Raw genomic sequence first — 27,092 nt, forward strand, 5'->3', positions numbered from 1 at the left:
CTAGAAAAATCAGACCACAGTTACGCGTGCTGAGCGCTACTGAAAATTCTGCCCTTGGTTACCCGCCCATTCCCCTTCCCGCGCCCTCTGGGTAGGATACAGAAATGAAATGACAATTTAATATGCCCCCAGTTAACCCTTTAGAGCGCCGCATTTGTGTAGCACTAAAGAAACATAAAGAATTGTTCAATGCATCTTGACAGTTACTGCTTTAATGTTCTTATCAGGTTTATTTCTTCTTTTATCATGGTTTTTGCATTGTGAGGGAAAGATGCCTCTCCCTCTTTCCCTAGTTTATCTATAATTCACTACATTTTTACACTTAGGTTATAATTGACTTTTCCACGCGACAGTAACTCAAACAATAACTATTAATATTCAGCAGTCTATGGTGATAAAGATTTCCATTTACTCTTTTACCTAACTCTGTGAATATACTGCACACTATCTCGTACAGTTAATATTAACTTCATTTATATTTATTCTCAGTTTTTCAATATAATCATCTTACTCTTTTAAGTGCTGTATCTTTTTTTTTTTTTTTTTGGGGATATGTGATTATTCTTAGCTGGCCAATAATGAGAATACAAGCCAGCAGCATTTTCAAGTACAAACACTCTTGGATTTCTTCCTCCTGCTCTGTCTCTTGGGTTTGGTGGGGTCAGCGGTGCCATTTTGTTGGCTGGCCTTGTGGCAGGTTTGATTTTTGTGAGGCTCTCCGGGGGCTCTGGGTTTGGAGCCTAATCAATCTGTATTGCAGCCGATAGTTTTTGTCTGATCTAATAGGATCTTTGTGCCAACCCATTGCCCCATGCCTCCCATTGAAGAGGCTGTTGGCTTTGTTTCCTCAGAAGCATTGCCAACACCTCCTGTTGGAAATCGTAGGAATCTGAAAAGATTTCATCCAATGATGGATAGAAGTTCCTGTTCCAGTAGTTGGGGCTGAGAATGTGAAATGCTCCTTCCCATGGCTTGGGATGTTAATAGCCCAGTTTGGGAAAGCATCTTTCCCTATCATGCCATTGCCGGAGGTTTGTGGTGATGGCCTCTGGGTGCAGGGGGCGCTGTGGGACGGTGAAAATCCCAACATTTAACTGGAGAGGGAAGAAGCAATGGTGGCTCCATGGGTATAAATAGTTTTCACTAGAAGGGAGAGGCAGGGACCCAGTCCCTGTCCCCCAATGGCTGCCATCTAAATATTAGACATGACAAAATGTGAGCAGAGCAGACAGGAGGCTGGGGACAAGATGAGTGTCCCAGCAGTCCTAACGAAAGACACAGGTTCCCGCCCCTGTTGGAAACACCCAGAACCAAAACCAACCGGGCAGGTGGGATTATCTGGAGACGTGGGATTCAAAACTCAATTGGATTCAAATTCTGTGACCGCGCCCTCTCAGAGGAGTTTATTAATAAGGGGCCCTGGACAGATTCTCAGAGAAACCGCCATGCAGTCCGAAGGCTTTTTGCACCAGAAGAACGAATGCCAGGCAAGGCAAAAGCTCTCATTCCTGCTCCCATCAGTCCTGTAAGGCCAGTATAAAAACGGGCAGTGGGAACTTACAAAATCACATGACCCACTCGCTCAAACTCTGGGGGGCAGAATATAATCAGAAGATGCACGGGAGGAGCAGGACGTGGGGGAAAGGGAGGAGATGGCAAAGTGGCTCTCATCAGTTGCAGCACAAAGTAAAACTGGGACTGGGTTCCCCTCTGTCGCTCCCCTAGACTCTGGAAATCCACCTTCCAGCTGCAGTTTCTGTGAAATGCAGCAGAGCCCCGAGTGGGAACACCTGGCTCTGGGCCCTCTGCCATCTCGGAGCAGCCGGGGCTATTTATTTGCGTGAGCTCAAAGTAAATAGCTGATGACACGAGCAAGGGACTGCTGCTCTGAGCCTATCAGGAGGGACTGGAGAGCCTCCATTTGTCTCTCTAATGGAAGCTGAAGCCTGCGATGCATCGGGGCTGGGCCGGGTTGAGAAAGCAGGTGGCGGGCACGGCGTTCGCTGCCGTTGCGTGCCGGAGCTCTTCCCTGTAATTATGAAAAATGTCCCCCCCACGAGGAAAGCGGCAGGTTGGCTCTCCGCTGCGGCGCTGGAACAATGCCTTACCCAGACCGCTCTTCTCCAGGGCGGCGGGAGCCTTCGTGATTTCATAGCCCACCACCCACACAGCGGGCTGGCTCCCAAGGGTTCCTCTGCTGCGGCATTTCTCCACTTCACGGCTAGTTAGGGGCTAGCTGGGTTAAACGAGCTGCCCATTAATCTCGGCCCTGCTGAGACCAGAGTCGTGGGACACACATGCTGCGGATGATTTATCGCCATCCTGGGTGCGTCTCCTCTTTTCTTCAGAGCACCAGCCACAGTTACCTGGAGTGGCTTGGCGCTTGCTAAAGGCTGGGTGGACAGATGAGCAAAGACACTGCCAAGCAATCCAGCAGCCATTTCACATAGGAGACACCTTCTGCATTGCTGCTGCTGCCTCCCCTGGCAATTACTCCTCCGGGTACATCGACGACAAGCCCAGAGCTCCCTAGAACCACAGCATTGCCATGGGATGAACCTGGAAATGCCTGACAGACACCAGACTTCACGGAGAAAGGGCAGGCAAGGCACAGGCCTGGGAGTTTGAACTCCCGAGCTCTTTTCCCAGCTCCTGCACCCTGTCACGATTTGTGCTCGAGTCGCTGCGGCTCTCCGTGCCTCAGTTTCCCCATTTGAAATATGGGGATCATTCCCCTTTTTGTGGGGAAGAACAACATAAGACCGGCCAGACTGGGTCAAACCAAAGGACCATTTAGCCCACTGTCCTGTCTTCTGACAGTGGCCGATACTAGGTGCCCCAGAAGGAATGAACAGAACAGGGAAACATCAAGCGATCCTTCTCCCATCGCCAATTCCCAGCTTCTGACAAACAGATGCTAAGGACACCCCTACTTTCCATCCTGCCTGTTGTGGATGGGCCTACCCTCCATGAATGTATCTAGCTCTTTGTTTGTAAAACTCAATTCATTAAACTTTGTACAGGACTTTGAGAGCCTCATATCTCTCCAAAGAATTATGCTGATTATAATTAATGATAATTAAGAAAGATCGGACTGGAAGCTGCAGTCATTCTGGGCTCTTCTAAGAAGCAAGGATTTCTTTGCAGCTCTCTGCAGACTTCTGGGTGTGAAGCACATATAGTCTGGCTGGCCGGAGCACCAGTCTTGCGGCCGCCGGTGGCCTTTTCTTATCAGCCACAGGAACTCAGTGCTGTTTCTCTGGTTTGTGTAACGATGTGTTTCCCTCCTTTTCATGTTCATGTTGGCCTCTGATCAGAAGTGTGCACTATCTGCCTCTTATTAGGCTGCCTGCTGCTATCTGCCCCAGGAGCAATCTCAGGGTGAATGAATAAACACAACAGCATTTAACAGATCTGAAAGGAGATTTAATGATAATTTCTTCCTTGTAAATTGTACATGTTCGTGTTTTCAGCGTGCTGAAGGCAATTAGAGTGGAGTGGAGCTGGCAGGACGAGAAGGGAGATGCTCAAGGAGCCCTCACTATGGAGCAGTAATAACAATTTAGATTCTATTTAGATACAAGTGGCTACAAGTCAGATTTCTATATTGAATCAATCGACACAGACAAATGATTTAATAGGGAAGCGTTTGTGTGAATGGGGGCCTTGAAGGCGGGAGACTGGCTTTTAGAGCCAGGTGGGACACATGGTGTTGAGTTCAGCATGAATTTAAAACACCCAGTGCCAGCCAATGTGAGGACACAAGGAGACATTCTGGGAGCACGTGGCTATCAGGTGCAGCCCATGCGTTCGGGGATGGCTTCAGAGCAGCACGGCTTGGGAAGGTATTTTTAGAGCCAGCCTGGTATTCAGATCCTTCTTTTCCAGAGTGGTGCTTTCCTGTGTAAAGTGTATGAGGGAGATCCCTTCAGAGATAAAGCTGCAAGTCGCTGGCCCCTGCAAACTCCTCCTGCAGCTGTATAAATACGGGTAGGTTCCCTCCCTGCTCCCAGTGGGCCAGAGGGATCGGTGACACTGGAGAATGCTTTGCTGTCATTAGTTAATTGAGCCGCGGATGTTAAGAAAAGGTTATGTTTTTCTCCTGATAGTTTTTCTTTTAAGTCTCTGACACAGATTGGTTGCACTAGTGGTAATAGAACCGCAGCTGGGGAGTTGGAGCAAATCTTCCCGGGCGGTGTTTTTTTTCCAAGCTGCTGCGGAACGGCTCCAGCGCCGAGCTCGGAGCTGCTCTTTGTGTCTGCGTCTCTGTAACCGATACCTTTCCCTGATGCCTCGCTTGGGAGTGCTGGGAGACCACCAGCCACGCAGGCCCGCCCTGGCCTCACACTTGCAACGAGAAAGCGATGACAGGGTCAGACTGGAAGAAACGCGCGGAGTTCATGGCATCCCAGGTCAGTCCACCTACCCGGACGGTTCTCCTGCACCACCCATCGACAGAGCCAGAGTTCTGGAGGAGAATGGACTTCAGTCTAATCAGAACTACCACCTCCTTGCCTCTTTCTTCCCAGGGCTGCTTGGCAGGCATGCTACATCACACTAGCCTGCAGGGTGGTTATTCATGTGGTCTCTGAACACGGACAACTAAGCTGAGACCTGCACACTTGCTTCACGTGTGACCAAAATGTGATTTAACCCAGATCTCTAGTGGTTAAAGCTCAGCGAACTATTCCCCTGAGCTCCGATAACCACAGAGGTCTAACCACATTTTATTCCTCTGCACCTCTGCTTCCTTCCAAGCAGCGAGTGACAGGCAGTTCACATTCACATAAGAACACAAGAAAGGCCATTCTGGGTCAGACCAAAGGTCCATTTAGCCCAGTGTCCTGTCTTCTGACAGTGGCCAATGCCAGATGCCCCAGAGGGAGTGAACAGAACAGGGAATCAACTAGTCATTCCTCTCCTGTCATCCCTTTCCAGCCTCTGACAAACAGACTAGGGACACCATTCCTACCCACCCTGGCCAATAAGTATTGATGGAACCATCCTCCATGAATTTATCTAATTATTTTTTGAATGCTGTTAAAGACCTGGTCTTCACAACATCTTCTGGCAAGGAGTTCCACAGGTTTACTGCATGCTGTGTGAAGAAAAACTTCATTTTGTTTTAAACCTGCTGCCTACTAATCTAACCTAACTGCCCCTGCCCCAGACACAAAGCTATTTCATTCCAGAGGTCACAGAAATGCAGTTCCCATTCCCCTCCTGGGAGGGAGCCACAGGTGGAGCAAAAGAGGCAAGAGTCCAGTTTATTGTTGTTTTCCCATGGGCTGTGTGGTAATCTAGAGCAAGTCCTCTTGATATGGGTTCTCTAGAGGTAGCTCACAAATGTTGCTTGGTTTTATTTATCTATCATTCTAGATAATGCAGCGTGTTTCAGACTCAACCTAGGACCCGTGGCAGGCCCCAGCGAGGATGCTGTCAGAGAGGTCAGTGGAAGATGTATGTTTTCTAGAAGGAGACTTGAGCCCCATGCAACTACCTAGGAAACACTATGCAAATTAGGAAGACGACAGCCAGATCCTAGTCTCAAATTCCTTGGCTTGCTGGTCTGAGTTCTAGCCGGTTTCCTATTCAGGATGCTAGCGGGGCTACCCACGTGCTCACTTTGTATAACGAGGAGCAAGACATGTTGTGAATTCTCCTCTAAGCTGTTGGCACATAGAGGACACGTTCACCTGCAGTTTGGAGAAAGAGGGCAGAACCCAGCCTGAGTTAACAATTAACTCTCCCTTGCACAAACTGTGCTTGGGAAATGCAGAGCCATTTCTGACCTTTTAACCTTGGGAGTTATTTCAAAATAAATGGAGTGTCCACACAACCAAGCCTGTTACTTCAAAATAAGGGGCTAGTTATTTCGAAAGAAGAACTCTTGCTTCCTTGGGAATAAGATTATTTTGAATTCAGTTATTTCAAAATAATTTCCTAGTGGTGACCTGCCCTGAGTGAGGAAGCAAGGCCCAGTGGGTAAAGCACAACTGGGCAGCGGGAGGTCAATCTACTCCTAGGTAAGGCTAATGGACCCAGAAGGTGAGATTGAACCTGGACCTTAGGGGCTAAAGCAAGCATGAGCTAAAAGCCAACTGGTTTTCAGCTAAGGCTATAGAGCAGCCTTCACTTGCCCTTTCTCAGTCCCGCTAGGTTACGCCTATAATCCTCGGTGACTGTAATATCTGAGCAGCTCCCAAGCGGTTAAGGAGGTAGCCTCACAATTTCCCTGTGAGATGAGGTGAAGCATTAGTAACTGGCTGGGAGCTCAGTCTAACCATTTCCCTGGACAGGAGGGAGGCCAGGAGCAATCCCGGGCAAAGGAGGCCCCACCCCTTCCCCCATGCCGAGGATGCACCAGGGAAGGACGTGAGCTTAGCCCTCACCACGCCAGTGACCAGGACAGCCTCAGAACCCAGCTACTGGGAGCAGGGCTGGAAGACAGGGATGGTCAGTGGCTGGCCGTGATGCACAGTGTGTGAAGAAATGAACCAGAGAGGCTGACGCAAGATACCAGTGGATGAATTGAAGCCGAATCGGCCTCCCAGGGACGTGGGTCAGAATCCGGCGTGGGAAGGCCCCGGTTCTCCTACCCTGCCCCAGAAATGTACCTGTGAGGCAGAGCTGTTGCTGGGGATGAGCCATTGGGTGTGACTGTACCTGTGCTGGCTTCCAAACGTCTTGGTCTCCAAGTCTTTGTTGATGCTGCATCGGGGAGAGCCTTGGTCCTAAGGCACACCTTCACCTCGTTTTTTCTGCCTCGGCATCTGTGCCAAAGGTTTGGGTATTATTGTCACCCTCTTCAAGCTTGTAAGGACAACTTGCACTGGCTTGTCAAACCTCTAGAAGAGATCAGTGACCCTAGAAGCTCATTGGCAGAGGGATGGAGAAGTTTGACATTGATAGCCGTGCACTCTGGAACCAGACTAGCTGACGCAGGCTTTCTGTGCAAGATTCACAGCACTGTTTTCTGGCACAGAAAAAGCAAACAAGACTGCTGCGAAGACACGGTGGGTTTTGCAGTCAAACACTCATCCACTCCCATGGTCAAATGTCCCATTGCTACATCACAGTGTATCTCCCAGCAGCAGAAGCAGTAATCTCCCCCTGGCAAATGTTTCTATCCACTTAGAGACCTCAACCCTAAAGTCAGCTCCGACCAGAATATGTGGCTGTCATGCCTTGGCCACCATGGAACGGGGAAAATGAGTGCTAATGGCCAAAGACTGGTTCTCTGTACCTAGGGAGGACTGTGCATTACCAACACCTGCTTCTGGAAGGTCACATGGACACAGTCACCAACTGGATTTAAGGGTCATTGGTAAAAAAACACCCAGAGGATGTTCTCCGTATTCAGTTCACAGGGCAGACGGTGTCATGGATCCTGGGCTTGTATGCTGCAAAATGAGGCTTTCACTATGGATGTTTCTTAGTACTCAACAAAGCTGTTTGTCGGAGCCTTAATATCAACAGCACAAAAGACCAAGGAAGGTCTTCAATTCACTATGACTCTCCTGGAAGCTGTCTCATCTAGCACATCCCCTGCATGCTGATGCAGCCAGGAACACACTCCGAATGAATATCCATACAGCAGCAACTTTAACTTTCAGTAAAGAGGCGGTCCAAGACTAAGCCTGATTTGCAGCAAGCTCTGAAGAACTATCTCCAGTTATTGACGCAAAACACACAGCACATTTCCAGTGCGACATGAATCTCTCCCTTGCGACTTGTGCTACCCTCATAGTAGCTAAGGGTGCATCGCAATGAACAGCAAGTCAAGGTACTCACGCATGCAGGTTTCCACTGTGCAAGGAGACATACACCTCCTTTGAAAACGGAGATGTAAGAGGTGTGTATGTTGGGATCAAGAAAGCGATTGATCTTTCAGCCAAGAAGTCTTAATGGAGACATTGTCATTGACACAAATGGGTGCGACAGTGGGTGAAAATGAGCCTGAATAGGTAATCCCAGTGCTGGCTTCAGGAAAAGATGGAACTCCAGGTGCAGTACTGAAACAAGAAGGACAAGTTGTGCTTAAGCATCTGCACAAAGTCTTGTTTTTCTGGTGGAGGCAGTGAGGTTTACTATAAGACACCCAGGATGCCACCAGCATCATAATACTGTATAAAGACAAATGAGATCAAAGTGAGTGCAACAACTACAAAGGAATCTTTGCTTTGTTGCTCAACTCCCCACCTCTCCACCGCCCTGGAATAGGAGATGTATAAGTGGATTCCACCGATGAGCTGAGCTAGCAACTCAGTGAATGTGTGCGTGGGGGAAGGGAATAACAACCCCTAACATGAAGGAGCTATTTTTTGTGTTGTTTGGACTCTGAAGGGCCAAGTTTATTAGGCAAAAGCAGGAGGTCCCCAGTGCTTAGCCTGGGTTAGCCCTATGTACAGGACTTGCTTGTTATAGAAGCATTTATGACCTTTTGCAACTGAAGACTGTAACGCATTTGTGCGTGAGTGTGTGTGTGTACTTCCTTTGCCTGTTAATACATCTCTCTGTATAGTGTATTATAGGATTCTTCAGAAGTGTTGTCTCGTGTGTGATGTCTAAGGTGTGATTGACCTGGAAGTGAGTGGTTCTTTGGCAGTAGGAGTAACCTGAATGCTGTTGTGATCTTTGGTGTAAGGGACCGTCTATCAGAAAGGCAAGCAAGGCCAGTGTACTGAAGGATGATTGCTGTGGCTTGGTGTTCAGACTGTTCTAGGCCTGAAGAGATTACAGTTGATAAGTGGTTGGTGACATTTAAGTATAGAACTCCCAGCCAGTTTGGGGTTTGTGCTCTGCTTCGTCCAGATCTGCTATACAGGAGCGACTATATCAGAACGTAACTCAGGTTAAGTGGCTTAAATTCCCTCTTCAGAAAGGCAGCTGCCACATTTGGCCAAGTGACCAAGCATATGTGGGGTAATAGAAAAGGCTGACATTGAACAACAACCTACAGATTTACCAGACATACATTTGGTGCAGGGCCGTCCTGACCTATACGTAGAATATGCAGCCGTGTAGGGCACCCAAAAATGTGGGGCACCACTGGGTCTTAATGTCCACCTACCTGGCTCTTCTGATCCCTGTTCTATGGCTCTGCTCCCTCCGGAGAGGATCTAGTTAACTTAAAAGTGGCAAAGCCTGCCAGAGCGGTTAGCAAAACACTGAACCTGTGAAAGAGCCATTCAACTGGTAATGAAGCCATTTAACAAGACACTTGCCAATGCCAGGCCTATACTGTTGGTTTCTGAATTTACTGTGTTAGTCTACAGGACCTTAGTTTAAAATTAGCTTTAAAAATATTTCCTTGGTATGTTGCCAAAGATTGTAAAATCACCCCTAAAAAAACTCCATCACTCCCTCCTGCTCCTCTAAGCTGCCACTGGGCATAGGAGCACCAGTTTAATAGTACTGCTTAGGGCCCCATAAATCCTTAGAACAGCCCTCATTTGGTGCCCATTGCTGGATGGTGACGAGGTCTGGACGACCTGAAGCAGCATGAGAAAAGGCTAAACACCTTCTGCTCTTGCTGTCTCTGTCATATTCTAAATATCAAGCAGGAAACCAAAGTTCATGACACTGAAGTACGTGAGGAAGCAATATTGCTACTCCCTAATCACTACTTTCAAATAGGGATGTTAGATATAGTGTAATTGGATAATCATGTAACCGCATGAAATCTGAGTGGGTACATGATGATTTGATAGTCCCCAGGGGTGGGGCCAGTAGCCAGTGTGCTCCTGGGGAGCTCTCTGCTGCCGTTGTATCAAAGGCAGCAGCGTAGGGTGCCATGAAGGAGCTGGTCTGTGAGGGGAGCCTGTTTAAAAACCAGCTTCCCGCACAAACCAGCTCTCTGCTGCATCTGATACAGAGGCAGCAGCGCAGGGTGGCAGCGCCCCTGACTGTGGGGTCCGAGCACCCCATGGACAGAGGCTGCTGCTGGGGGGGGGAGGCTGTTGCGGCAGGCCCAGGTGCGGGGAAGGGGGCAGGTGGCACTGTGGAGCTGGTGCTGGGGGGAACCGGCTTTTAAGTCATCTCCCCCCAGCACCAGTTCCTACCTGCTCCTTCCCTTGCTGCCTCTGTAAGAAGCAGCAAGCGCGGAAGGCAGGTCTGTGTGGAGCCGGTACTCGCAGGGAGCTCCGCATGTATTGGCTCCTGCCTGCCCCCTCACCCTGCATGCTGCTTCCTCTCTATCAGAGGCAGCAGCATGGGGAGGGTGTCACATTACTGGATTTTAAAGGGAGCAGCCAGGTCATTGCTGCGCGCAGGAGGTGGGGCAGGGGGTTGCCCCAAAGCCTATACAAAGGGGGCCATGTGAGGTGTCAAACGAAAGCTTATGTTCTACTGATTCTATGTATGCTCTTCATGCACCTGTGTGATATCTGTATATGGAGTTATGAATGTGGACTCTGTGCCGATACTGTGAGTGTTCTCTGCCTGAGACAGAACACTGGGCCTGAACTGCCTGCTATAAGGAAGAAATGTCCAGTCAATGACTATGCTAATTAGCAAAGCTCCAGGGACAATGGCTCTCAAGGATCCCAATACATGTTTGGGAATAGTCTCCAGTCTGGGGCTGTAAGGAACCCTGAGTTTGAGCAATTTGCCCTGAGCAGACACCCTCAGAGATGCCCAGACCCAGCGCAGTCCGTCACAGGGGGCAAGCGGATCTGGTGCTTCTGCGGAGCCTCCTTAAAGCCGCTCCTCACGGGCACTGGCTCTCACTCCCTGCCCCTTGCTGCCTCTGATACAGAGGCAGCAAGTGGGGGGAATGCACATAGTCTATAAGATTAACTCTAGTGGACTACATGTTGACATCCCTAGTTTCAAACAGAGATCTCTCTACGCTTGGTCACCTGCACTGGCTGGAAGTGGAGGCTTTCCTTCATGGAGAACTTGTGGATTTTTCACAGCCACTGGTCCAATGTAGGCTCAGGTTCCAGGACACTTGCAAGAGGGACTTGAAAACTTTCAGCCTCCTCAGCACAAACTGGGGATGATGCCGCTAGCAACGTGCGACACTGGGGGGCTGCGCTGCGCCAGGGTGCCAGAGGCTGAAGAGAGATGGTTGAGCGAGAGAGGAAAGCTACGGGAGGAGAGCTCAGCAGACATCAGGTGCTAGTAATGTGCTGACCTCTGGCCCTGTGCACTGTCCGTGACCAGGATTGTTCCTCGACACGTGCTCTTTTTAGCCACTTGTGATGCAGCAGCGTGAGAGACACAGCAACAGAGCAGCTTCGGCGCTTGGCAGTTGCCATTTAGACTGCAGATTGGAAACTGAGGCACAGCGAAATTAAGTCAGTGTGTGTCACAGCCAGGAACAGGGCCCAGATCTCCTGAGGTTTGGTCCGGTGCTTTTATTGCAAGTCCTGGCTGTGACCCTGCCCCCCTCTTCCCTTCCCCCTTCTCTGTGCTCATTATCCTTCTCCCTTCCTTAGATACCGGCTGTTAATCCCTCCCTGCAGACTCCTCTGCTGTAGGTTGCTAATCACAGATCCCGAGTGCCAGAATTAACAGTGTGCAGCAGTGGACACCCGTGAATCTGTAATGAAGCGCCACTTCAGATGAGTCTGTCACTGGGCCATCACGTTACCAGAAAGCAACTCCTCATCAGCCCTGCTTTGACTTTTTATTTGTCTCCTTTTAAATACCCAGAAGGCTCTGGTCTCCCTCTTTTCCCGTCTCACTCTGGAGCTGGAGCACATACAATCTACTAGCCTAGGTCCCACTAGGCTCTAGGGGGCAGTGATTTTCTCCTCAGTCAGAGGCCATGCCAGTGAGGGTTTGGGTTTTTTTTTTTTTTTTTTGCTTCTTTCTTTTTTCTGTGGGTCACTGACCCCGAATCCCAAAAAGGTTCCCTAGCTCTGCTCTAGCAGGAGGAAGGAGAGACTTCAGTGTCAAAGAGATCAGGGCAGGATTCTGTGACTCCTCCGTTCCCATCTCTAAAGACTAGCCAGAAAGTTCCTGGCCTCTACAAACCTAACCTGCACGCTCACCTAGGCAAATGCAAAGCTCTACACATCTAGGAGAAGAGGGCGTCAGCCAGACATTCACTTTAGGGAACTCAGACTCTGAAAAGTGTTGGTGTCTTGCTAGATAACCAATCAATCATGCATTTCCTGTGTAGTGTTTTAACTAAAAGGGCAAACCCATTCTTTGGGTTGGAACATATGATGTAGGCATGAGGAGATAATATTACCTCTCTCTTTAGCACTGGGGGAATGTTAAGAGGCATCACGGGAAGAGTGTGTCGAATTTGAGCATCCACACTTTTTAAGAGGATATTAAAAATTTGGAGAGGGTTCAGAAAAGGGCTCTAGGAATGATTTGTGGTATGGCAAACAGGCCTTACAGTGAGAAATTTAAGGAGCTCAATGAATTTAATTTATCAAAGAGGAAGTTAAGAGGAGACCCGATCTCAGGTCAGCAGCACTGAGAGAAGATATCTGATATTGAAGTTCAGTGACCTGGCAGAAAAAGGTCTAAAAAGGATGTTGAAGCTCAAAAATATCAGATTGGAAATGGGGCACAAATGTTAAATGGTGATGGTAATTAACCACAGGAACAGAATACCAAGGTGCATGGTAGATTCTCCATTGCTTGTTTCAGATTGATGCCTTTCTAAAAAGTTTGCTCTAAAGCAGTGTTTCCCAATTTTATTTGGCCACATAACTCTTTTAAACTCAAAAGAATTTTGTGGAACCCCTAATAGAAGTCTTATATATGGAGTTGAAAAAGGAGACCACAAATAAGTAAGGATAATAATAAACAAATGCTAAACAAAGTCATGAGATCAACACAAATGAAAACTGGTTTCAATAAAATTAATAAATGCTTAATATTTATTATTATTATTATTATTTATTTTAACAACATGTTATTGTAATGGAATTTTCTCGCGGAACCCTTATTTTCACTTCACGGAAACCCCAGGGTTCCCCGGAACACCATTTGGGAAACACTGCTCTAAAGAGCCACAAGTAACTGGGCTCGCTGTAGGAATCAGTAGGTGGAATTCTCTAGCTAGCCTGCGTTACTCAGCTCAGACTAGAGTCAGGCAGTTAGCCTCGCCCCTCCTGGCCTTAAACTGCATGAATCAAATGAGAGGAATTCCAAGCTGTTTCCCGCGGATCATTCAGAGATTGTTCCTCTTGAAGGAGTGGAGTTTGCAGCATGCATCCACCTCCTCATGAGCCTGCCCTTGTACCTTCCTGCCACGGAGGAGGGCAAATCTGATAAGTTTGCCCCACACGTGGGCTTTCTGAAGGATGCCTTGTTTCAAGCCAGACCCTTTCCCTGTCCTTGGGAGTCACAAGCGAACCCGTCTCAGCTCACAGGAAATAGCAGCAAATCTGTAAAACATGTTATCAACAAAGTCAAATCACAGCTGGCCCCTTCGGAGGCTCTGCGCTGTAAGCGATTCTGTGGTGAGGGGCCTCAATGAATTACCCAGACTAAAGGAGAGTGTCTCTCTGGATCACCCCCCCCAAGATGCCACGCTCAGTAGCTGTCGGCACCCAGGATGAACTTGGCTGGATGTGGAAACGAGGTGTCCTGGGTGAGGACTTTGGGCTGCGGGGCACCCTCGCGGAGGAGGGAAAGACGTCCCGTCCATGTCCTGCCTCTGAGAACACAACGCTAGACGTGGCTATTTATATTAGCCTTTTCTGAACAGGGCCTGGGCCATGGTGCCCCTTTCTTCTCCTCTCCCCAGAGGCAGACGCAGCGTCATTAAGTCCCAGGACACCCCGAAGCTTAAGGGATGGGACTTCAAAATCACCCAGAACTGGCCTAATTCTGCTGAAGGGATTGTACCCTGGATTTTGCTGAGAGTGGACTTAAGCCATGCCTGAGTCCTTCCAAAAATGCCACCCCCTTGTGCGTCTGGCCAGTCCCCACCAGATTCCACACAGGAAAGCTGACTAAAGCATTGAACCCCATTCTTCTGGAAGTGCCCGCTGCATGCCTGATGCTGTGCCGGACATGTGCTCGAGAGAGGACATGCGATCAGAGCGCCCCGCTGAAAAGTCAGACAGGAAAAAGCGAGAAGGCCTTTGGAGACCCGGAGGAGGGAATGAGTCCCTGTTTGTGGCCTCTGTGTTCACTCTCCATCAGTTGCTGGGACTTTTCACAGGCAGGAATATTTCCCCCAGGTCTTTAGGAAGAGTGAGCTGGCACCAGGACGCTTCTGCTCCTTGGACTCTGGCAGAACCTGGTCATTCACTGGGCTGTGTTATCCTGAGCATCTTGTACTGTAACTGGATCCCGCTCCCTATTTACCCAACCTTTTCCTCCTTTGGGTATGCCCACGCAGGCTTGCCAGGGTATCTCTTTGTTATCTTTGGCAGAATTTCATTTGTCTTTTTTGATCAGTGCAAGGGAGGCTGTCGGTTTGTTTTTAAGCATCCTTTCAATGTTTGTCTATTTGTAAAAAAGTCCAAGTTGTGGGAAATCGTTACTTAATTACAGTAAATGCTGGGCTCCAAAAAGTAAGAGCCTTCTAAAAGTTAAAGTTGAAACGCTAATGCTCAACACCGCATGTCAAAATAGACAGAGAAAATATCCTTAGCTCAGACTTTAATTAAGTTCTCAGGAGCATTTTGCTTCCTTTGCCTCTCTCTAGGTTTTAATGGGTGATTGAGAGAAATATATTTTTTTTCCAGTGAGTGTTTTGTGTTTGGTGAAATTGACATTTACCGACATTTTCTGATAAAAATCGAATCCTTCCAACTATACAGCCGGATTCCAGGAACATCTAAAGCCTCGAATGGTTTTGAGTCAGCGTGAAGGGAGGGAAACACCTATGAACATGGTTGAAAAATTTATTTTTTTTAAAAAAGAATATCACCATATTTAATCATCATGGCAATTCGTCCCCTATTACGATCTCTGTTAAGTTCTCAGCCACTTTTGGCTATTTACACACGTGGCTTTGCAAATTACATCTGTGCAATAGTGCAGCCAGCCAGGAAGGGGCAGTGTGCATCAGTGGTGATGCCTAGGTTGGCTCAGGGTCTGGTGGTAGGTGTTGCATGAACACATCACGAGGAGATGGTCCTGGCCCCAGAGCTCACCAGTCTAAGTGCTCACTCTCCCTCTCTCTCTTTCCCCTCATCTTCTCTCTCTCCAGTTTTAGTGCTGAAATCTAATTTCCCCAGCTGTAGGGGAAGGAAGCAGGACTTGTTGTCACAGGGCCGGTGCAGAACCCTTTTCTTGGTGGCGTTGTCCATTATGTGTCATTGCTGACGATGGGAGAAAACGTTTTAATGTGTAGATTCCGATGGGAAAGGGGGGGGCTTGGTATATAACCCCCCTGCCGCACTGCCAGGAATGGACACGGATTCTCAATTCTTTTCTTTCTGGTCCACTCAACACTCTGGCTCTCTGCCTATCCACTCCTCTACCGCCCCAGTGCTGCGACTCCCACCTTCCCGCACTTCATTTGACCTGCGTTTAACGCTCACTTCCCCAACACGAGCTGCATCCGCCCCGCCCCCAAATCAATTCCTTCTCTCTTCCCGCCTCTCTCCTGCTGTCAGCTCCGCAGGGATATCCTCCCCGCTCTCCAGCTTCGACTCCCATTGTGACCCATCTCTCTAGTCCGGCTTGGTCTGTCTCCACTTGTAGCCAATCTGCTTCCATATCCCAGCCCAAGAGTTGTATCAAGAGCCGGGAGGTACCTGAGAAGCCCAGGCCTAACCTGGGAAGGCTGGGCAGCGTGGAATTTACTCCAGAGAAGAGTCCAAATTTGCCCCACTCTCCTGCCGGAAACCTTCCCTGACCTCCTGCACTACTGGCCCCTCCGTGACCCTCCGAGCCCCTCCAAATCAGTCTGCTCACAGGTGTTATCCACCTGGGAGTGAGCCCGTTTCCTAAGAGTTAAATCATGTAACTGCAATGTGCCCCTTGTTAATTAGAAAAGCTCCCCATAAGAGGAGTCTCTGATTTGCTGCCAACGTTTCAGTGCAGTCACTTTTCAGCTATGCAGTCTGACGAGAGCGAGTGGCTCGCTGGGGTTTCTCGAAGAGGCTGGAAGGAAGGAACGAGGGCCTGCAGCAATCCTGTACGCATGTCTTCCTGCGGGAGCGGTGACTTGGGTTTTGCTCAGGGTTGTCCACCTCCTGGCGTGAGCTCCCCCCCGGACAGTGCGAGAAAGGGGGGAACTGAAAGGTGCTGTGAGCTTACTCAGACTTCTCACTGGCGGAGGGTAGTTTATTGGATAACACCTGGAATCTATTAGACTTGGACGATGGAGTCGAGTTTTTGCCGCCTGGAGGCAGCTAAAGTATAAATAGCGGCAAAGGGTTTGTTTTGACTACTTTAAATTGTGCAGGTTTCATGCCCTGAGAATTGGGAGTTCGGAGCCACTCTTAACGCAATAACCTTCTCTCCCCAACACAGGCCGGAATCTGCACTTCGTTCTCCTCTCACTCGCCTTCCTCACTTCGCTTGACTCTTTCCCCCATTTCCCATCTGTTTATCACAAGCCTCCCCTTTCCCCGGCCTTGTGGGAGCTCCAAACAGAGGGGTTGGGATGTTGCTGTGTGTCTGGAAATGGAGGGGAAGGTGGAGCTTTTCAGTGAAAGCTGGAAAGTCGAGGGGCAAAACTGGTAAGAAATGGGACTGTGGGCAAGATGGACCATGGCCTGACCCAGTACGGCAGCTCTTAAATATATCATTGCCAGGCTGGTGCCATGCCTGTTGGTATGGCTACATTGGGGGGGCGGGGTTTCGAAGAAGGTATGCAAATTGCGCTCGCATTTGCATATCTTCCGGTGCTTTTTCAGGAAGAGGATTTTCCGATATTTGGCCTGTCTACATGGGGCCAAATGTCGGAATCCCCTCCTCTCTTTCAGAAGCCCCCTGTACACCTCAGGGCCAAATATCAGAAAATCCTCTACCAGAAAAAAAAATCGGAAGAAGATATGTAAATGCGAGCATAATTTGCATACCTTCTTCGAAAGACCCCCTCACAGTGTAGCCGTACCCTGAGATACGGTCTGGAGATCATTCCACTCGTAACACCCACTGCCATGCCAGTGTTACACTATAATGTCCAACACTACGCCAGTGTCAGTACCTCGTCGCCAGGCTGGTGCCGTGCTGTGATCCCATGTGCTGATCTCAGCCCTACGATCTATGACACAGCCGCCCCGGGGCAGTGTGCAAGCGAATGCCACACCAATGGAGTGCCAAGACAAGGTGTGATTTCCAAGGGAAATGCTCCCCCGGCGCCAATGTGAATGGCTCTCCCATCTTTGTCCTGTGCTATACCTATAGCTAAATTAGACAGTATCTCAATGAAGTGGAGAACAACCTGAGTTCTGAAGAGGCACCTCGTGGCAGCGACAGCAGGGGCTGGCACATTAACAGAACAGGAGCCTTTCTGACTTGAAGGCTCTGTAACAGGACTCCTGCTTCCGAGCACCAACCAGGCTCCAGCCCTGGGGCAGCAGGGGGCTGGGTCTGTGGCAAGTTGCAGAGAAGGGAGCGGTTGCAGCCTCGCGGTCACCCACAGACAGGGAAAGGCAGCTCCGTGGCATCTGCCATCTTAGAACCTAGTGGGTCTGAAATGCCCTTTGTTGCTTCCTGCTCTGGCCCCTCCCACTTTTATGTACCAGCTGCATGTCCATCGTGGGCTTTCCAATAGTGGTCTTGTCCGAAACCAGTTTGTAAGGTACTCAGAGCAGGGACTGTCTCTTGCTAGGTGCCTGTACTATGCCCAATGCAATGGGATCTCCGGGTGCAGCTGGCACAATACAGCTGGATGCGCACTATTTCCATTTAGCCTGATCTGATCACAGTCACGACACTGGCAGGCACAGGGAGAGCACGGTGTACCAAAAAGAATATGGAGCTCCGAGGGTCATGCCTGTTTTGCTAACCATTAGTTCACGCTCCCCTCCCAGAGCCAGGAAGAGGCCCTGAAATTCCTGATCTCCAACAGTCTACAGGTTGGACCTCTCTGGTCTGGCACCCTCAGGAACTGAGTGGTCCCGAACAAGGGAGTTTGCTAGACCAGGGGACATCAACGCCGGCCCTTCTGCTACCACCCAGGCTGGGCTCCTAGCCGGAGTCCTGGTTTAGAAAGGATCAGCCTGTACTCTACAGGCTCAAACTGTAGCTGTGTAACCTAGTATGTGGCAAGAGCTTTCCAGGAGCTCCATAGACAAGCTGCACTGGGGTTCTTGACTGTCCAGGCTTTGAATGCTGCTGACAATACATCCAGCATTTCCCTGCAGTTGCAGATGATGGAATGATTTGTTCCTACCTTTCTTATTAATAGCTGGTTCACTTAATGCACCAAGCAAGAACATGTCCTTAAAAACCGGGTGTGTTGCTTAAAACTGTAATCTGTTGATAGTGGGAAGCCAGGCAGCAAAACCGAGATGGTCCACTTTTCAGTGGCACGTTACATCTTTTGATGACGGGGGTCGTGCATAGGGAGGCTTGTAGGTTGGGAGGCATGTTTTGGAGCAGCGGCATGGGGCACGGAGTCCTGCAGAGAGCATCGCAGCCAGGTCATCCTCAAAACTAATAATACTGCAAATCCTCAATCACTCATAGAGCCACAATCGTTTTCAAATAGGAGCCATCGTTGCGCATGTTGGCATGCGGGTGGGCAGAGCACGGTGGCAGGATAAACTAAGGTTGAGACAGAATGTAGGGCTTGTTGCTGCAGATCTCGACCCCGTTATGCCAGTGTACATAGGATTCTGGGCTGATGTCCTTCCTAACCCCTATAGGGATTGCATTAGCCTCCTTGCCTCACATCTGTTTAGAGTTGCGTTTCTGCAGGAGTCGGAAGCTCCAGGCATGGACCAGAGCCCTGTTGTGCTAAGCGCTCTACAGACATAGGAAAAAAGGTGGGTCCCTGCCCCCAGAGAGCTGACACAGTAAATGGAATCGCCAATTGCATGGATAGAGAACTCTTGCCGGGCTGGCATCTAGCTTGGCACAGGTTTGGGGAAGCTGGCAAGGCTGGGGTCTTGGCTTGGGCCTCAGCTGGGCATTTGGATGATTGCAAGTGGACAAGTTCTGCCACCTCTGACAGAAGCCAGGGTGGCAGAACGGGGTTGTGAGCGTGGAGAGTCCCCATTGTTCATGCAGACTCCTCCTGCTTGCTCTTGCGATATCCCCCCGGCTGGGAAAGGATGGAAAAGCAAAAAGGGTGTGCAGGAGAGGGGAGGTGACTAAACGGCATGTCGCTGGCACCCAGCAGCCTGCTGAAAGTTTTATTACAGAGATAATAAAGCTCAGGTAGAAATTGTGCACAGCTGGCAGGAACTGGGCTGCAAAGGAAGCTGCTAATAAGTTTTCCTTTTTCCCTGCTTACCCAGAATTTCATCTGAGCAAGGAAACCACCCCAGCTCCTCAGAGAGCAATTTCCAAGAATTCATTTCTGTTCCTTGTGCTTGTTTTCTCTTTCATCCAGTTAAAGATACATAATTGCATGAAACCAGCCCTGATATTAACTCCTAACACGAGGCTCGGCACAGGTCTGGCGCAGGAACGGGAGCAGGGACACACCACGGTCCCGATTCTCTTTTCCTCCGTCTCTGGGCTGGCTGCAGGAGTGGGGGTATGGGAGTGGCCCCTGGGCCATGTGGCTTTGGGGTTGCAGACAGAGGGGTGAGTCAGGGGCCTGGGAAGGGAGCAAGTGCAGGCAGGGTAGCTAACCGCAGGTGAGGAAAGAATCAATGGATGTTGCCATAGAATGCAGGGGGGCTGTTACTGTAGACTTTGATCTTATTAAGCCCTGTACCATGTAGTCTGACCTCTGAGCCAGCAGCACCGCCCACCTCCCACACACTAAACCCAGCAGCCAACATGAAACCAAAGTATTACTCCCCTGTTTTGTTACACAGTCACCAAAGAAGCAGGCCCATGCTCAAGGGTCCTGCTGCGGCAGGGAACTGATTGAGTGAGTCAGAGCAGCGTTGGGCCTGTAGGAGCTACGAGCAGCTGAGACTGACCAGAGGCTCATGCATCCTGCTCACAGCAAGGACAGCGGGTGGCACTAGAAACGGCCATTTTGCAGGCTTTGTTTCCAGTGGGCCATCCCCCTGCCCCGGGAGTTATCTTCAGCACCAGCTCTTCTGACTCGATGGCCCGGTCAGGTCACTGGAGCGATGTTAAGGGACCTCAGTGGAGTTGAGAATCAGGCCCTGTTTTCCCAGCGCCTGTCCAGCAGCTTTACACCCAGTGGGATCCAGTGTGATTGCGTGTCTCCAAACTAGCGAGGTTGCAGATTTGAGCTCTGCCACACCAGCAGTTCCTCGGGAGGTCCGGAGGAGCCTGGCCCCTCCCCAGTCCTTAGCCACGTCCGCACCCTCCCGTACAGCATCCTCCTGCTGCTCCCTGCACACCACAAGTGTATTCTCCACACCCCTGACATCACTCAGCCTAGCCCCCTCCTGCTGTCCTTATCCCCAGCTCAGGCCATTGCTCCACTCGGCCTTAGCCCGGCCTCCTCGGCTGGAAATTCCTCTGCAATCTGGTTTTCGGTTGCATTCCTTGTACGGTGGCTGAAGCAGGAAAAGCCTCTGCCAGAAATAGCTGCTGTGCAGTGACTACACTTCACAGCCTGGCTTATTTTTAACCCGTTCGTGGATTATGGCATCTCTCTCTCTCTCACACACACACAGTCTGGCTCGCTCTCTCTGATGCACACAGACTGTGTCCAGGATCTTGCTTACCTGGACACACATGCACCCGGGCCCTGTGCCTGGAACCTTGCTCGCCTAGCTGTACCTCTTCCACGCACGCAGCCACGCTGCCGCCGAGATCTCCCAGAGACCCAGGGGCACACGCTGGGGTCGGAGTCCCTCTCTCACACGCGCACAGAGTGGTGCCCTGAAGAGCTGTCTAGTTCAGGCACAAAACGGCTCCACGGTTCTTCCCAGGTCCCCTTATCTCCGGAGCAGTCTCCGCTGCTTGCAGCAGTTTGAAAAATCATGTGGCAGAGCCCCAGTGACAGGGCCCGGGCTGGCAGGCACATAGCGGACTCCAGAGCAGGGGGCCAGGATGACAGTGCACATGCTCCATCTTGTCTCCTTTCACAAGGAATGAATGGGACACATTTAACCCATCTCACTAGACGCTATTATTGACTTAAAAGGAAATCTCGTGCCGGATGCTGGGGCCTGGCAGCGCAGCCTCTCGCACATCATTTATAGCTTTGAAGTAGGACAGTGCCATCAGCGCTGCTTCTCTGTGGCAGCTTCCCCCTGCCTGGGTGGAGCAAATGGCACAGGAGCTTGGAGGAAAGGCTGGATGTGGAAGAGCAGCTGGAGTCTAGTCTTACCCAAGTCCTTATCCTGGAGAGCTTTTCCCAGTGCTGTCATCACACAAGAGCCCTCTGGGGCATCTGGTATTGGCACTGTCAGCAGACAGGATACTGGGCTAGATGGACCTTTGGTCTGACCCAGTCTGGCCGTTCTTATGTCTTGGGCAGGAGGGATGGAACCTAGAGCCATGAGCCTCTAAAAGCCAGCTGGCTCGCAGCTAAGACTGTAGAGCAGCTTTCACTCGCCTTTTCTCAGTGCCTCTGGGTTACCCCTAGAGGGGACTGCGGCCCAGACCCTTACAGGACATTTGGGTGCTGACGTCCCATTTGGGCATTGGTGACCATCTTACTGAGCAGCAGGGAACTGAGCTGCAAGACAGGGGCTCTTCACTCACTTGTTGCATGCCTTAAGATTCCACCGTCCCGTTCCCACAGCCTTGCCCCACCTGCCAGCATTGGCCTGCCTGCACCCTGCTGGGGGAGCCTGAGAACGGGGTGCCAGCAAATTGGAGCACTGTTGAACCAAAGGGAAAGAGCGAAATCCAGAGCAATGTGCCTCTTGCTGCAGGTTGCTCCTTCCCATCTCAGTCAGGGGACTGGGAGATGGAGTGCCGTTGACAGCTGCTACTGCCACAGCATCCCAAGTGGTGGAGCAGCAGGGAGCCAGGCCCCTTTCAGCCTTTCTAGGATGAAACCAGCACCTTAACTTCCAGCTGGGAATTGACCGGAAGCCAGAACAGGTCTCAACACATAGCTGCCCAGTGCCCTGGGAGGAGCACATGTGATCAGACAATCACGAGGACTTCAACATCTCATGACTTCCCAGAACGGTAGAAGCTACAAGGTCAGCATGGTGGAGATAGGACAGGCATGTGGGGCTTCGCTCCTAGCTCAGGGACCAGCACTTTGCACCAAGCTGCTGTACAGTTCCCACTATCAGCTGGCACAAACCGGGCCATCATGGTTTGGAGCCCCCTTTAGAGTGGAGTGCGAGCTGCTGGGAAATTCTAGGCGCAGCCAAGTTTGGGGAGAATGTAGAGGCTGATGGACATGTTGTTGGGTTGGTGGTGGTGAAGTTATCCATAAAGCCGTTGTCCAGGAAAGGAGAGGATTTGGTTTGCACATGGTCTGGTATGTGGATGCTTTGTTCCTAGAGTAGGAACATCTCTGCTTGCAGTTGGCTTTAGGATAAGGGCATTTCCAATAAAACTATTTTGTGGGGCCATCCCCCCTCTACTTCTTCCCCCGCACAAATCCGAATCTCCCCTCTGCCCCAACCCAAATGATCGATGTCTTCAATGCCCTTCCCTTTTGTGTCCTGCCCTTTCTATCTCTGCCCCTGTCCTTTGGACCGTGTATGTTCCATCCAGGCTTCCCTTCCCTTCCCCCTGCACATGTGCAGTGGCAGGAGGCCTAGAGGACAGGACATATCCCAATGCAAGAGAGCACAAGATTCCCAGAGCTCTGCTTGGTTTCAGATTAAGCTCAGCGAACTGTTTCTGTCCATGTGCTTAGGCCTCAGTGTCAATGCTATCCTGAAAATCAGGGGTCTCCTTAGTCCCAGGCCCCAATGCACGTTTGGCCAGATACTATTCGTCTGATCATGTCTGTGAAAAGTGTGAAATTGTTCATGTGGTTTAAATGACTTGACCAGTTCTCCTCTGAAGCCGGGTGTCTGGACACGAGCAAGGCCAGGCAGACTTCCCAATTGCAAAATCCCTTGACGGACTCTGCACTCGTGGCAGAGATCTCCAGCGGGTATTTCTAAGGTGCTCGCCACAGGCTTCAGATATTATTCGGATTCTGATTTAATTGCATTCTAGCAGCACCGACAGCCCCCGCCAATCCTGTGGTCCCATTGTGGTAGTAAGAGATGGACTATGTCCGGAAGGTCTTACAATCCACATATGAAAGGCAAGTAAGGAGAGGCACAAAGAAAGGATGTAACTTACCCGTCACACAGCCGGATAGTACTGGAAGCCACATTTCGTCTGGGGTCCCATGCCGAGAGCCGCAGGGATCTCTGGTGGAAGCTCTGGAGACATTTTCCATGCACTATAGAGATCTCGGGGGGATGGTCTGGAGGCACTGGCCATGTGCCGCACAGACCTCAGCAGGTTCTTTGGATGGAGAACTTGTCCAACCACAAAGATCACCAACAGGTTTTCTGAAATCACTCCAGCCCTGATGGAGCATCTCACAAAGTCCCAGGTTTCCGTCAGCTGCTGCTTCTCAGCTGCTCCGTCTGCCAAATGTTTTGGGGAGAGGAGCCAAGTCAGGCAGTTGGGAGATAAATCTAAACACTCTTTGGCTGCCCTGGGCCTTTCCTTTTGATTAATGGAACTCAGAGTTTCTTCTTGCATTGTGCTCCTTCCTGAGTGAATCTGGTGTATCTGGGTTTACAGCCCTGCCCTGGTCTCGTGTTTCTCTTAATTATCCATGGTGGGAATATTTGCACACATACACAATTGCTTGTGTGTGCCTGCGTGTGTGTGTGTGTGTGCATGTGCATTGTGTTTGTGTTAGGCTTGAGCATGTGCTCACAGACTCATAGTTTATCTTGAGAGGTATCGCTTTAACTACCCCTTGTAATAAAATGTTAAGAAGTGCTCACAGTTGTCCTAACAATAGTTAGCTTTGGGATTGCTTTATTCATTGGCAAAGTAGTCATATTAAAATTGAAGCTACTGTTGTAAGTCCAATACATATTAGAAAAAAATTAAATCCAGAAAATATTAAAGAGAACAACACTGTAAATGTTAAAAAAATCAGGAAATGAGATTATTTTACTATGACGCACCAGAAATGCCCTGGATGCATGAAAAGGCACAAATTACAATGTCTACCCACCAGGAAACCTACCTATATACATAACGATTTGAATCTTTCTTTTCATATACATAAACCCATGCATGTGAGAATTAACAGTATATATTCCAATAATACCTTAAATTCTGACCCCCAAAAATAGTCACTGAGAAACATAATAATTAATGTTGAGTTAAGGACAGTTTTAAAAGACTTAAACTACTGGTTTCAAAACATAAAGTATAAGATATCTACAGTAACTATGAGCTTGCATCAGCCTATAAAAATACCCTTTGAGGTGCATTGCACATACATCTTCTAATTACTAAAAGTTACCATTTTAACTATTGAATTACATCAAGACCTATTTTTTTTATTTAATAGTGAGTCTAGTACATAACCAAGATACATCTTCCTATAATACTTCCTGTGTTATACTAAGTATATAATTCCTAAAATAACACATTAGACTTGCATTAATTATTGTACTTATGTAAGTAACTTCCTGTACCATGTCAGAATTATTAGACACATTGTTGAGCAACTGTATCATTGACCCAAGAAAAAGGAGAAATTGGAGGGAAAGAGGGTGAAAGTTAAGATTATAATTGGTAAGTCTGATTTTTTTTTTCAAATGTCTAGCTTTGTGTTGGAAAATGTCTGAACTAAAGGAAATTTGAATCTTTATGTTCATTCTATTAACTTCTCGTTTCCATGCTTAAATGGTTGAGGTTCTTTTTTTTTTCTCCTCTTGGACATGTTAATTTATATGTATTTCTTTTCTGTTTATGTAACTTCCTCTAGCAACCTTACCCTTAAGTTAATTAAGGTTTTGTGTAGGCGTTTCCTTGTTTGTTTTTTCAAAATAAAACTATAAAGTATATTAAGAACATAAATTTTGCCTATACAGGTCAACATGGACACTAGCACATAAAACATTTTGCTCTGAAGGATCCAACTTCTCCTTTGGCTCCAAGATCCTTCGCCTCCTCATCCCAGATGAACTTTGGTGTCTTTTGTGTGCAATACCTCTCTGCAGTCCCAGTCCAGCTGGAGCTGTTAATATTCACAGAGACGAGACCAGAGCCTGGGAACGCATCAGCCCCAGCTATTGGTAAAAGTCAGAGCCTGGTAGGGAGAGGGAGAAGAGTGGGCTATATTCTGTTCATGATGCTTGTGGCACATGTTTTTTTCAGCTCATACCTTCTTCTGTAGGTACCTCAGTGTTTGCTGGGTCACTTTCAGTTGAGAAGGATTTGTGGGCCTGAAGCACTGAATGAGGGGACCAGCTGAGCGGTGGGTCCCTGTCTCTCCTTCCAGATGGCACATCCCAAGCCAGACCAAATATGAGATTCTAAGGTCATTCTGCCCACCCATGTCTGGGAGTACTGCATGGGCTGGATCTACTAGCCAGGCTCCATGTGTCCTGGGATAGCTGGAAAAGGCGTAAGGACTAGGGACCCCAAGCTTGTTTCTTTCTGGGAGGCTGACGGGCAGCTTGGAGCAAGGGTAGAAATGACTCCGTTCAGCACAATGCAAGCATCTCTGGTGCCTGCCATGTTTGTCGTGGAGGGACGCACCGCTGCAGAAGTCAGCGCCTGGTGGACAGAGGGGTTAGGGCCAGATCATGGTGTGGATGGGGCAGGAGGAACTGGACCCTTACTGCTTCCTTCATCCTCCACACACAGTGGGAGTGTATGGGGGAGGGGGTGCACCGAGACATGGAGGATATTCTGTAGCCTGGACTCTGCAACCGCAGCCACAGAACAATGTAGGAGATGGGGGGGGGAGGGATTCCTCCCCTAGCTTCCTGCTGAGCAGGGCTCAAGCTCCGTGCTGCCCTGACTGCTGGAACTGAGGCGCAGTGTCGTGGGGTGTTCTGGCAGATCTCGTGCTGGACCCCAGGATAACTGGGCTGACCCCGGAAGCCAGAGCCTTCTAGGTGCTGGGAGTCTGCTGGGTCAGCAGGGAGCTGTGGGAGCGTGTCCAAAAGCTGGGAATTGGATTGCGTGTGAGCACATGTATAGGAATGTTGGGAGCCCTTGGAAAGCCAACCGAGGGGTTTTACCAGTTCATCTTTCCCCCTAAGCGAATCCTATTTTACTGCTCTTCTGCGAATACTCTGTGAGGCTGAGGGGCCCAGAAGGGAGCCTTAGTTCCCAAGTGGGGTCTCCCCAGGATGATTTCCTCCTTGCTTTGCGACAGAGGGGCCAGCACTGAGTATCCGTGGAGGGGAAGGATTCTCCCTGAAGCTGTACAAAGAGGAGCCATCCCGCCCTGCTTGGTTCCATGATCCTGTGAGAGTAAACACCCCTGCATTTGCACCCGGCACGCTGTTGTAATAATCTTTGTCCCAGGTATGCCTTGTGAGGTATCATTTGAAAACTCATAATTTGCTGGTCAGTATCGTCCTGATGAAAGTATATGTGGCAACGCTGTATGTGAACTTACAGCATTCCTCAGTGTGGTGTTATTAATGCATGTCCCAAACCCAGTAGCCCTGCCCAAATAGGAGTTAGCAAACAGGCCTGTTCTAAACAAAGGAATGTGTTCTTACCTTAAGTTGCATTTAAGTGGTAAATATAGTTGTCAAGCAGGAAGGGAAACACAGGAAGCTCAAATAGGTGAAAAAAGCCAGCCAGGAATATCCTTGCCTGTAGACTCTGTTTCCTGGTTCTCAGCATCAGGACTGAAACCATACAAAGGCAGAACGAACACACCAATGCACCTGAGAAGTCAAAAGGAAACATCAGTTGGACTTGAGGGGAGAGGTCCTGACCTGAAGGTTTGGTCAATAATACGTGTGAGCATGTGGTGAGAAGGTGTGCTTTGCAACTAAAATAGTAGACGCTATTAGCCAGTTTATCTTTGGTTTTCTTGTAACCACTTCTGACTTTTGTGCCTCCTTACTTGTATTTGCCCTAACTCAGTTAATAAACTTGTTTGGTGAACTAGGGGTCACCAAATGAAATTAATGGGCAGCAGGTTT

Source organism: Pelodiscus sinensis, chromosome 10, assembly GCF_049634645.1.
Source record: "Pelodiscus sinensis isolate JC-2024 chromosome 10, ASM4963464v1, whole genome shotgun sequence".
Lineage (NCBI taxonomy): Eukaryota > Metazoa > Chordata > Testudines > Trionychidae > Pelodiscus > Pelodiscus sinensis.